Source organism: Leptonychotes weddellii, chromosome 3, assembly GCF_054177405.1.
Source record: "Leptonychotes weddellii isolate Sample4059 chromosome 3, ASM5417740v2, whole genome shotgun sequence".
Lineage (NCBI taxonomy): Eukaryota > Metazoa > Chordata > Mammalia > Carnivora > Phocidae > Leptonychotes > Leptonychotes weddellii.
In genome coordinates this window covers 7,566,693-7,574,774 of record NC_138371.1, presented here as the reverse complement: position 1 = coordinate 7,574,774, position 8,082 = coordinate 7,566,693, and the positions used below count along the sequence as shown (strand labels likewise).

The 8,082-nt window shown below is 49.1% G+C and overlaps 1 protein-coding gene across 7 annotated transcripts in view; it reads left to right on the top strand.

The window, feature by feature from the left end:
- The first annotated feature begins 269 nt into the window (after positions 1-269).
- The window catches only part of ARMC9 (armadillo repeat containing 9), a 137,082-nt gene continuing 129,269 nt past the window's right edge, over positions 270-8,082 (top strand). For all 7 annotated transcript variants that reach the window (XM_081813413.1, XM_081813414.1, XM_081813412.1 and 4 more), the window contains exon 1: positions 270-392. The gene's annotated coding sequence lies outside the window, so the exon portion shown is untranslated. The remainder of the gene's footprint in view (positions 393-8,082) is intronic.

The following is an 8,082-nucleotide window of genomic DNA, read 5'->3' as shown; positions in this document are numbered from 1 at the left end:
TTGTTTTCCCTGGGATAGAACGAGCTCCTTGAGGTTAGGTGTTGCGCCCGGCCGGCTCATCCCCAGAGCCGGGCACAGCGCCGGGCGCAATGTCTGTGGAATGAACGAGTGGGAAGTCGTGGAGAGGAAGACCGGGAAGGCTCCCCGGAGGATGCAACCCGCAGAACCCATTGCAAGGCAAACCTTGGCTCCATTTCCGCCGCCAGGAAGCCTCGCAGCTCCTGCTCCCAAAGAGCCCGCCTTTCCTCCCAGGATGCTCCGCGCCGGCGCGTCCCGTGATTGGCTGCGCCGCCCCCATGTGACGCTGGGCTGGCGGCGGCGGTTGCCGGGGCGACAGCTGGGTCAGTGGCGGCCGAGCCGGTTAAGGGAGGGTGCCCGCGGCCGTGCAGCAGGTAAGCGTGTCCTCCGACGCGGTCGGGCTGCCCCGGCACCCGCAGCCCGCGGGCGGGAAGGGGCTGTGGTGGGGCCCGAGGGCCCAAGATGTGTGGAGCCCTCGCCCCGGAGAAAAGCCAGCTTGGCAGCCGCTGCCGAACGCCCCCACTTCTGGTCTGCCGCCCTGGGCTGTTACTCTGGCGTGGGCCCGAGGCGGCCTCCTGGACAAACCGAGGACAGGCCCAGCTGCTTCCCGCAAGTAGTCCCTGATCTGGGCCTCAGTGGGCCAGACTTGGAGGGGGGCGCAAGTCGTCCAGCTGGGTAGTGACGGCGTGAGCGGGTAGCCTGGGGCTTTTAGATACAGCCCCTCCGTTATCTGCATCAGCTAACCTCCCCAGACTTAATCCAGTCTAAGCAAAACTAGGATCCTAGCCATGCAAATTCGTCTTCCAGACAAATCCCGTAGCCTTCCCTTTAGCCAGCTTGTAGGTCCTAAAGCCCTTTATATAGAAAATAAGAAGCCGCCACACGGCAACCCCCAAGAGTGGCTGAAGAAGTTTTCTCTAGTTTTTGCATAAAGTAGAGCAGTGGTTCTCAAACTTGAGTGTGCATAAAAGAGAGCTTGTTTAAAGCAGTTTCTGGGCATCGTGCCTGCCGCGGTGTTCAGTAGGATCAGGGTGGTTCTAGGAATTTCATTTGCACAAGCTGATTCTGATTGAGGTGGTCCCAGCATTTGGGGTAATGCTGTGTAGTGGTTAATGTCGGTCTGGATTTAAATTCTGACTTTTGTCATTTACTGGCTGGATTATTTGGAGCACCTCAGGCTTCTTGAGCCTCAGTTGCCTCATCTGTAAAAGAATGTAAATAATATTCATCTCTCAGGTGTATTGTGAAAATTAAATGTGAAGCATTTTGCACATTGCCTGGCATACAAAAATTCTTAATAAATGAACTTTTATGATACAAAGGTTTAGAGAAAATTCTAAGTATGTCAGAGTAATAGAATACCCAACAGTGGCTCACATTCACGGAGAGACCATCACAGTAGAATCTTACTCAAATGATGGTCTTGAAGAACTTCTCTGAGGAAGTGATGTTTATTAAGCGCAGAGGTTAGCCAGGTGAAGAAAGAGGAGGAAAATGTTGCAAGCAGAGAGAAGAGTATGTGCAAAGGCCCTGAGGTAGGAAGGAGCTTGAGTTCTCAAAAACAACAAAGTTTTCTTGTTCTAGGACCTTAAAAAAAAATGCTGTTCTCTCTGCTTGGACTTCATTTATTTGTAAATATCTTGGGTGTCTATCATGCCTAGCAGACTCTGTTAGGTTCTGGAGGGATCAAATTTATTTGTTTATTTTTATTTATTTGAGAAAGAGAGTGCGTGAGTGGTGGGGGGCTTGGGGAGAAGCAGAGGGAGAGGGAGAGACAGAATCTTAAGCAGGCTCCACACCCAGCGTGGAGCCAGACACGGGGCTCTATTTCACGACCTTGAGATCATGACCTGAGTTGAAATCAAGAGTTGGATGCTTAACCAACTGAGCCACCCAGGTGCCCCTGGAGGGATCACATTTAAATCCACCTCACTGCCTTTGTAAACAGGGTAATAAGTGTAGCAGTAGAAGTAAATGTAGAGTTCAGAGGTACCCCAGAGGAGGGAGAATAGCCTTGATAGGGAAGGAAGGGGAGGGGTTCCTGGGAGACCTCCTGAAGGAGGTCAATTCAGGGTTAAGTTAGCATGATGTGTCAAGTTTGTGATGGGGCGAGTATATCAAACAGAAGTTTTGGAGTTGTGAAAGAGCATGTGGTACTGGGGAATGCCCAGGGTTTACCACTGGTGGGCCTGATGTGGGGAAGGGGGACAGGGGCAGGGGTGGTGTGGGTCCAGAGAAGGGCTGCAGAGATGGTGGTCCCCAACAGTAGGCGGTCTTTCTCCTCCTTGTGTATCTGGCAGGACTGCAGGTGCCAGGAAGGGTAGGCGTCCTGTCCTCACTGCTACTTCTAGACCACTGCCTCCCTGCTTCAGAACCTGCACCTCTTTTGAAGTGCATGCTCTGGGCTTTACCACTCGCCACCCCTCCTTGAGGCTGTCACCTAGCAGGGGTGCAGTTGTTACCCCGTGAAGCCTGTAGCGCCTGGCTCCCTGTCTGCCCCTCCCCCTCCTCTACTTCAGTTCTGGAGATGTTACCATCCTGGCTGCTCGCTCCGGTTTCATCTTTTAGGCATCTCTTTTGTCCATTCTCTTTATCCACCACTCCCATGGTCATGAACGTTTTACTGCTGCATCATCTCTAAAATCAAGCACCCATTCTGCTCTGATCACACTTTTTCAAGCTCCCATCAATGTGCCTCAGAAGCAGATCTTAGGTGCCATGCCTCGTTAAGCAGGTGTTTGAGCCTGTTGCTTTTTCACTGCCCTAGAACCCCCCATGCACCTCCCTTCCTTCGGCCCCACTGCTCCATCACTGTTATACTTGTTTTCTCTTTCCCCTGTCTTCTGGAAAAACCTCACCTTGGCTAACCTAACTCAGACAGCTGGAAGTGGCCGGAGAAACTGCAGAATTATGCAGACTGGTTCCATTTTGGATTTGAATCCATGTATCTTAAGCAGACTCTCGATATTGGAAATCCTGCCCTGGTCCTTAGTCAGCTTGGTTCCCGCCTTCTCTTCTCTTCCAGCTATCAACACGCCTCTTACTGCTGATGACCTTGTTTCTTGTTCTACTCATCGCTGAATCTGTCCGTTTCTTTGGACAGATTCCAGGAGATGGTACTGACCCATCTCCTCTGCCCTCCCTCCGTGACAGGGGATGGACTGTCCCCACCCTATCTAGGGCCAGGCCCTCCAGCTGGACACTGGATGCGGCAGGGACCTTGCTTCTTTGACCATCTCCTCTCTTCTGCCTCAATTTGTCCTTCTCTAACTGGGTCCTTCCCATCAACTTAACAAACCTACTGTTTATAATATCTTCCTCCTTAAAAAACCTCCCATATCTTTCTAGCCACCACTCGATCTCTCCTCCCCTTTTTGTGACAGATCTCCCTGTCCCTCCTTTGTGACTTCTCTTCCTCTCTTTAACCCTTTCCAGTCTGAGGTGCCTCTCTTCACTGCTCTTGTCCACGTCACTGTCAAACTCCCTGTTGCCAAATCCAGGGCTCAAGTCTTCTGCCCACATTTTACTCAACCATGTGTAGTCACAGTTGATGTGAGGAACACCTTCCTTGGCTTCCAGGTTCCACAGTCTCCTGGTTGTGTCCCACCGATAAGTCACTGCTCTTGGCTTCATCTCTCGCTGGCTGCTTCTCTTCTCCCTGAGCCCTCAGTCCCCGAGTGCTCCAGGGTTTAGGTACAGGCCTGAGCTCTGCTCTGCTACGCCTTCTCCTTAGGAGTCCTGGTCTGTTTGGGGTCCTTGTCTCCTGAAATGCTATCTTTATGCTGACAGTTTCCAAATGCTTACATCCAGCTCCCACCTTTCCTTTTTTTTCTTTTTCTTTTTTTAAAATTTAAATTCAGTTAATTAACATATAATGTATTATTAGTTTCACAGGTAGAGTTCAGTGCTTCATCAGTCTTATATAACACCCAGTGCTCATTACATCACGTGCCTTCCTTAATGTCCATCACCCAGTTACCCCATCCCCCCACCTCTCTCCCCTCCAGCAACCGTCAGTTTGTTTCCTATGATTAAGAGCCTCAGTTGGTTAAGCGACTGCCTTCGGCTCAGGTCATGATCCCAGGATCCTGGGATCAAGCCCCGCATTGGGCTCCCTGCTCGGCGGGAAGCCTGCTTCTCCCTCTCCCACTCCCCCTGCTTGTGTTCCCTCCCTCGCTGTGTCTCTCTCTGTCAAATAAAAAAAAAAAAGAGCCTCTTGGGGTGCCTGGGTGGCTCTGTCAGTTAAGTGTCTGCCTTCAGCTTAGGTCATGGTCCCAGGGTCCTGGGATCGAGCCCCACATCAGGCTCCCTGCTCCTCGGGAAGCCTACTTCTCCCTCTACCACTCCCCCTGCTTGTGTTTCCTCTCTCGCTGTGTGTCTCTCTCTCTCTCTGTCAAATAAATAGATAAAATCTTAAAAAAAAAAAAAGAGCTTCTTATGGTTTGTCTCCCTCTCTGATTTCGTCTTGTTTTATTTTTCCCTCCCTTCCCTTATGCTCCTCTGTTTTGTTTCTTAAATTCCACATATGAGTGAGATCATATGATAATTGTTTTTATCTGATTGACTTATTTCACTTAGCATAATATCCTCTAGTTCCATCCACGTCGTTGCAAATGGCAAGATTTCATTTTTTTAGTGGCTGAGTAGTGTTCCATTGTATATAATATACCACATCTTCTTTATCTGCCATTCATCTGTCAGTGGACATCCGGGCTCTTTTCATAGTTTGGCTATTGTGGACATTGCTGCTATAAACATTGGGGTGCAGGTGCCCCTTCGGATCACTACATTCGTATCTTTCGGGTAAATACCTAGTAGTGCAATTGCTGGGTCCTAGGGTAGCTCTATTTTCAACTTTTTTTTTTTTTAAAGATTTTATTTATTTATTTGAGAGAGAGAGCAAGCACATGAGAGGGGGGAGAGTCAGAGGGAGAAGCAGACTCCCTGCCAAGCAGGGAGCCCGATGCGGGACTCGATCCAGGGACTCCAGGATCATGACCTGAGCCGAAGGCAGTCGCTTAACCAACTGAGCCACCCAGGCGCCCCTCTATTTTCAACTTTTTGAGGAACCTCCATACTGTTTTCCAGAGTGGCTGCACCAGCTTGCATTCCCACCAAGAGTGGAGGAGGGTTCCCCTTTCTCCTCATCTTCGCCAACATCTATCGTTTCCTGACTTGTTCATTTTAGTCATTGTGACTGGTGTGAGGTGGTATCTCATTGAGGTTTTGATTTGGATTTCCCTGATGCCAGGTGATGTTGAGCATTTTTTCACATGTCTGTTGGCCTTTTGTATGTTTTCTTTGGAGAAATGTCTGTTCCATGTCTTCTGACCGTTTCTTCATTGGATTATTTTTTCTTTGGGTGTTGAGTTTGATAAGTTCTTTATAGATTTTGGATACTAGCCCTTTATCTCATAAGACATTTGCAAATATCTTCTCCCATCTGTCAGTTGTCTTTTGGTTTTGTCGACTGTTTGCTTTGCTGTGCAAAAGCTTTTTATCCTGTTGAACCCAATAGTTCATTTTTGTCTTTGTTTCCCTTGCCTTTGGAAAAGTGTCTGGCAAGAAGTTGCTGCAGTCAAGGTCACAGAGGTTGCTGCCTATGTTCTCCTCTAGGATTTTGATGGATTCCTGTCTCACGTTTAGGTCTTTCATCCATTTTGAGTCTACTTTTGTGTATGGTGTAAGAAAATGATCCAGTTTCATTCTTCTGCATGTGGCTGTCCAGTTTTCCCAAAACCATTTGTTGAAGAGACTGTCTTTTTTCCATTGGCCATTCTTTCCTGCTTTGTCAAAGATTAGTTGACCATAGAGTTGAGGGTCCACTTCTGGGCTCTCTATTCTGTTCCATTGATCTATGTGTCTGTTTTTGTGCCAATACCATACTGTCTTGATGATGACAGCTTTGTAATAGAGCTTGAAGTCTGGAATTGTGATGCCACTAGCTTGGATTTTCTTTTTTAACATTAACGGATATCATTCTCAATGGGGAAAAACTGGGAGCTTTCCTCCTAAGATCAGGAACACGGCAGGGATGTCCACTATCACCACTGTTGTTCAACATAGTACTAGAAGTCCTAGCCTCAGCAATCAGACAACAAAAAGAAAGAAAAGGCATTCGAATCAGCAAAGAAGTAGTCAAACTCTCACTCTTCTCAGATGACATGATACTCTTATGTGGAAAACCCAAAAGACTGCACCCCAAAATTGCTAGAACTCATACAGGAATTCAGCAAAGTGGCAGGATATAAAAATTAACGCACAGAAATCAGTTGCATTTCTATACACTAACAATGAGACAGAAGAAATAGAAATTAAGGAGTTGATTCCATTTACAATTGCACCAAAAACTGTAAGATACCTATGAATAAACCTAACCAAAGGGGCAAAGGATCTGTACTTGGAAAACTATAGAACACTCATGAAAGAAATTGAGGAAGACACAAAGAAATAGAAAAACGTTCCATGCTCATGGATTGGAAGAACAAATATTGTGAAGATGTCAATGCTACCTAGAGCAAGCTCTACATTCAGTGCAATCCCTATCAAAATGCCATCAACTTTTTTCACAGAGCTGGAACAAATAATCCTAAAATTTGTATGGAACCAGAAAAGACCCCAGATAGCCAAAGGAATGTTGAAAGAGAAAATCGCCTTTCCCTTTACTCCCGACTCACATGCACCGGACCTTCTCAGCACCCCACTCGCTCGGATGCCTCGTGGGCCTGTGACACTTATGGCTGGAATGGCACTCTTGAGCTGGCCTCTCAGACAGCCCCCCCAGATTCCCCCACCTCAGCAAATGGCATCTGCCTAGGCCCCAGCGTCGCCCTTCACTTCTCCCCTCACATCCCACCTCCAGTCCGTCAGTGGGTCATGCCACCTCTCCTTTTCACATGTGGAAGCCGAACCCTTCACAAGCTTCCTGTTCCCCATCCAGACTTCCCTCGTCAGCAGCTCGGGCTTTGCCATGGCCTCCTTACCGCTCTGTCCCCTCAGTTTCTCCCCCACACAGCAGACCCCGCTGTTAGGAACTGTAAATCGGGTGGTGGCAGTCCCCTGACAGCCCCCTGTCCGGGCTTCCCAGTACATGCAGGCCGCTAGCTTACACGAGGCCTGTTTGACGTGGCCCCACACCTCACGGCCTCCAGTGTCTGCTTGGCTTGGCTTCTCTCACCACTCTCCGCACTCTGCAGCCCCTGCACCTGCAAATCCCTCCCCCCCAGATCCAGAGGTATACCCACGTCCTCACATCTCTGCCCACATGTTCCCAGGGAGGCCTTCTCTGCCCCCACTATCTAAAATAACCCTAGACCCCTCTGCTCCAAGCTCTGTCCCCTTCCTTGCTTTATTTTCCTCATACCTGAAATTACTACCATTCCTTTTTGAGCAACTCCAGCATGCCAGGCCCTGGCCTAGGCACTGGGGCTGCCAGGGGACAGGTGTTCTCCTGTTTACCGGGGGGATGTGCAAGTCAGATAGTGGTTAGTGCTTTTGAGAAAAATAAAACAGGACAAAAGACTAAGCAGTGATGGGGCTGACCCCATCCAAAGGGTAGTCAGGGCAAGTCTCTCTGAAGGGGTGGCACTTAAGCGACCTGAAGGAGACGGGGACGTCTGGAGGGTGTCTGCAGTAAGTGCAAAGTCCTCAAGAGAGGGCAGGCATGTGACATGGGCTTCTGGTGGTGTGGCCCCACAGTGGCCATTGCGGGTCAAGTTAACAGAACAAAGGAGAGAGTGTGGGAGGCCACGTTGTGTAGCCTTTGAGAGTTGGGCCTAAGCAGTGTGGCCTTCGTCTGGAGGATGGTGGAACCACAGGAGGGTCCTAAGCAGGAAGGGCAAGATCACTTGTTAATAGGATAGAAATTGGGGGCGCCTGGGTGGCTCAGTTGGTTAAGCGACTGCCTTCGGCTCAGGTCATGATCCTGGAGTCCCGGGATCGAGTCCCGCATCGGGCTCCCTGCTCGGCAGGGAGTCTGCTTCTCCCTCTGACCCTCCTCCCTCTCATGCTCTCTGTCTCTCATTCTCTCTGTCTCAAATAAATAAATAAAATCTTTAAAAAAAA